The sequence below is a fragment of the Palaemon carinicauda genome, chromosome 20 (assembly GCF_036898095.1).
Source record: "Palaemon carinicauda isolate YSFRI2023 chromosome 20, ASM3689809v2, whole genome shotgun sequence".
In the NCBI taxonomy this organism is placed as follows: Eukaryota; Metazoa; Arthropoda; class Malacostraca; order Decapoda; family Palaemonidae; genus Palaemon; species Palaemon carinicauda.
Genome location: NC_090744.1, coordinates 34214857 through 34219856, shown reverse-complemented (window position 1 = coordinate 34219856; position 5000 = coordinate 34214857). Strand labels below are relative to the sequence as shown.

The window sequence follows — 5000 nt, the reverse complement described above, 5'->3', positions numbered from 1 at the left end:
TAACTATTGCTCTTACATGATCGTTTGTTACTTTAATACTACGTAGTAAATTTTAGATTATCATAATTTTCAGAATCATTAAAATCATAATTATTATTCAAATCATCAATATCATTAAAATCATAATTATTATTCAAATCATCAATATTATTAAAATCATAATTATTATTCAAATTATCAAAACCATTAAACCTTTTCCTCTTATTTTTATGTAAAACATAGACGAGTATTATCAGATAAAATATAATATTTATATCGCATCATAACACATTTTTTTTCCCCAACACAACAAGCAAAAGACTCACTTCACGTATCAGCCACCTAATTGCAGTCACTTCCAGCAATCTCTTCTGACGTGAATGAATACAAGACGCATTTCTTTTTCTTTTTCTATTTTGTCTCCATTCACTGTAATCTCCACTGACCAGAATTAACAGTAGGTGCATTTCTTTTCATTTCTTTTTTAAATTCTATGTTGTCCATACTTACTCTAATCTCTATTGACCGGAATTAACACAAGTTGCATTTTTTCTTCACTTCCATCAATCTCTACTGACCGGACTGAATACAGTGCCGGTTTAGTACGCGTGGCCTACCTTTTTTATTCTGGTTTAGTATGTGGCCTACGTTTTTTGTTCTGGTTTAGTATGTGGCCTACCTTTTTTCTGGTTTAATATGTGGCCTACGTTTTTTGTTCTGGTTTAGTATGTGGCCTACCTGACTTGAATGTGTCCTACCTCAGTGGTAGTATTTATAGAGGTATAAGAAATACAGTTCAGTCATAAATTTAAGATTAATTAATTCTAAAATGTGCTAAAATTTCAAAACATCTTCGAATTTTTAAACAAATTTAATTCAGTTTTCAATTATTGAACATTTCTTTGATTTCCTCAAAAATGCATCTAGATAAGTCGGTATCGGCTCCCTTTGAATATCACCAGCAGTATTCATCAAGATGATCTTGGAAGTGATGAATTGGAACCCTGCGCCTTTTCTTCATAATGCTGAATTTGCTTTCAAGCCAAGATCTTTCAATTCTTTGCGTATGATCACCAGTAACAGGGTCAACGTAATGGTGCTAATGGTTAACAGTGTGATGTTCAAATCCTAAATGCTGAAGTTGGCTATAAGTAGGCCACTCGTCGAAGTGAATTACTGTCCAACTTCCACTCCACCTCCCTCTGGATTATTGGTAATAACGTTTCTTTGTAAAGACTTGAGGGTTCGAGATGACAGCCCATACGCGAGTGATGCTCTATTTCTGACACGGGAAAAGTATATTGACCTTTGCGGACGGCAAAGTAGCAAGGTGACTGACCGACCGTGAACAGGTGAAAAATGCCGGGTATTTGTGTTTTTTACAGTTAACATTACAATGAATATGAAAGCCCACGCTTGACATATGATAATGAAATGTATATAGAAATGAAGGATAGATGGTTCTGCGCTGGACTGAATAGATAATATGTACAGAAAAATATATACAGAGATGATAACATTGCTGCAAGCGTTGTAGGACGTTGTCCTTACAGTTCCATGATGGGAAATAGGAAGCCTAAATATAAACAGTTACTTATTAACCAGCAATTCCGTAATTACTTTACCACTTAAATTTTCATTTCCATAAACGGCAACAAGTTAATATAAACAATGACTTAATAAACCAGCAAATCCGTAATTAATTGATACCATCTACCATCTATATATATATATATATATATATATATATATATATATATATATATATATATATATATATATATATATATATGCATATATTGATTTTCAAGGTAGGCCACATACTACAACAGAGATAAAATTTCGTAGGCCACATTCGGAAGGTAGGCCACATACTAAACCGGCACCCTGAATACAGTACGCATTTCTTTTACTTTTTTTTCTCAACTTCCAGTAATATACACTAACTGGAATGAACAAAAATTGCATTTCTTTTTACTATTTATTTCATTTTTGTTCCACTTACAGCAATCTCTACTGACCAGAATTAATACAAAACTCATTTTTTTTTTAATTTTCCTTTTTTTTCACAATTCTCAGCAATCTCTACTGACTGGAATTAATAGAAAAGGAATTTCTTTTTCTTTTTTCTTTTTTATCCCCACTTCCAGTAATCTCTACTACCTGGAATGAACACAAATTACATTTCTTTTTTTTTTCTTCTTATTTGATTTTTTCCCACTTCCAGCAATCTCTACTGACCTGTTTGTATACAAAACACATTTTTTTTCTTTCTTCCGGCCTCACCTACTTCAATCTTTACTGACCGGAATTAACATAAATTGCATTTCTTTTTCTTATTTTTCTATTTCTTTTTATTGTCCCCACTTCCAGCAATCTCTACGGACCAGACTGAATTCAACAAACTATTCCATAGCACTGAAATCGGGAGGATGAATGCTGCAGGAGATATCTAGCCCACCTATTACGGCCAGTATTTCACTAAAAATAAAATACCCCATCTTCTGGTAACATGCTGCATGATGGGGAAAGAATACAAGACACATTTCTTTTTCTTCTTTCTTCTGGCCTCACCTACTGCAATCTCCACTGACCGGAATTAATACAAGTCATATTTATTTTCCTTTTTTATTTCATCCTCAGACCCACCAGAGGCTCCCATCATCTCAGGGTACAGCACGGGAGACATCCTCAAAGAAGGTCAAGAGGTCACGCTGACCTGCAGGTGCCAGGGGGGTAACCCCAGGCCGCGCTTGGCGTGGTACAAAAACGGAAAGTTGTTGAACCACCCCAACACCACTTACACCAAGGTGACCAAGGAGGACGATATCGTGAGGCTGAGTGTGGCCCTGAAGGTGCAAGCTGAGGACGACAGGGCTAGTTTCGAGTGCAGGGTGGCCAAGAATGATATTCTGAATTATCCTCTGGCAGATAATGTCACTTTCACCGTCCATTGTAATTTTTTTTTATGAGGATTCTTGACTCTTTAAGCCTCTCTCTCATTATGAGTTTTTAGATTTTTATGAAGGTTCAATGGGTTTCAAGTATCTCTCTCTCTCTCTCTCTCTCTCTCTCTCTCTCTCTCTCTCTCTCTCTCTCTCTCTCTCTCATTGAAAGTTTTTAGTTTTTATGGAAGTTCATGGCTTTTAAAGGTTCTCTCTCTCTCTCTCTCTCTCTCTCTCTCTCTTACAAATATTAAATATAATTTGGTTTCTTGGGGGTTGTTATATTAGTTTTAAACTTCATAAATGGTTTTATCTTAATACTAAACTTATTTGTGAGTGGCTTTGACGCTGTATTTCATATGTTATTTTTTCTTTATTTTTATGAATTTTCTTTCACTCATAATTTGATGGATATTTCGATCTTTGTAGTGTTTTGCGAATATTTCGCAAATATTATTCTCTATTTACAACAATTAACTTTTATATTCATTAACATAACCTTCTATTAACGATAGGTTTCTGAGCAAATACAAAATAATAACAAATGGCTAGTTTGAGAAGCAATTGTATCTTTGTTTATATTAATCTAACTAGAAATTTAAAGTAAATAACGGCAAAGCTTATGACACACACACACACACACACACACATATATATATATGTATATATATATATATATATATATATATATATATATATATATATATATACATATATAAAACACCACATTTATAGATTTATAGATACTCTGCGGGCAATGAAACCTATATTTATTAAGGGGACCGTCCGCCATGGGATATTGACATTAAGAGAAGTAAAATAATAAAATACTGGGAAATATATTGTATGATCCAATTGGATCATTATTTATTATTATTATTATTATTATTATTATTATTATTAATTGCTAAGCTACAACCCGAGTTAGAAATGCAAGAAGATATAAGTCCAAGGGCTCCAACAGGGATAAATAGGCCAGTGAGGAAAGGAAAAAGGACATAAATAAACAATATAAAGAAAAATTAACAATAAAATATTTCAAAAACCGCAACAACATCCAAACAGATATGTCATATATAAACTATAAAAACGACTTATGTCAACCAGTTTAACATAAAAATATTTGCTGTAAGTTTGAATTTTTGAAGCTCTACTGATTCAAGTACCCGATTAGGAAGATCATTCCAGAACTTGGTGACAGCTGGAATAAATCTTCTAGAATTGTATGTATTAGGTTGGCCAGGGCACCAGCCACCCGTTGAGACTGGCCACACAGTACTAAATTGGATCTTTCACTCTGTTTACGGTTCATTTTCCCTTTGCCTACACACACACCGGATAGTCTCTGTCCTAATACACCTGACAACTCTGAGATTACCAAACAATTCTTCTTCTCTTAGGGGTTAATTACTGCACTGTAATTGTTCAGTGGCCACTTTCCTTTCAGTAAGGGTAGAAGAGGTTCTTTAGCTTTGGTAAGCAGCTTTTCTAGGAGAAGGACACTCCAAGATCAAGCCATTGCTCTCGAGTCTTGGGTAGTGCCATAGCCTCTGTACCATGGTCTTTCACTGTCTTGGGTTAGAGTTCTCTTGGTTGAGGGTACACTCGGCCATGCTATCTTATCTTCTTCTTGTTTAAAGCTTTTTACAGTTTATATAAGAAACATTTATTTTTTTGTTACTGTTCTTGAAATATTCTATTTGTCCTTGTTTCCTTTACTCACTAGGCTATTTTCCCTGTTGGAGCCCCTGGGCTGATAACATCCTGCTTCTTCCAACTGAGGTTGTAGCTTAGCAAGTAATAATGATAATAATAATCTCATGACAAGTAAATCACAGATTAATATTTATGTAATGAGTTGTCTTCCTCAGACAGCCCAAAGAGAGTTTTAGTGACGGGTTCCTCCGTCGCCACAGCTGGAGAGGAATTTACTCTGACCTGCGTGACGTCGAAATCAAATCCTTCGTCAGTCATCAGCTGGTTGGTTCATGGTAAGCTCTAATCCTCATTTACTTTATTCATGCTTCTGTCTTAGCGAAACCTGATTCATGCTTCTGTCATAGCGAAACGTGATTC

The 5000-nt window shown here is 34.7% G+C and overlaps 1 pseudogene; it reads left to right on the top strand.

Moving 5' to 3' along the window:
* LOC137659729 (nephrin-like) overlaps positions 1-5000 on the top strand; it is an 86191-nt pseudogene that overhangs the window by 53573 nt on the left and 27618 nt on the right.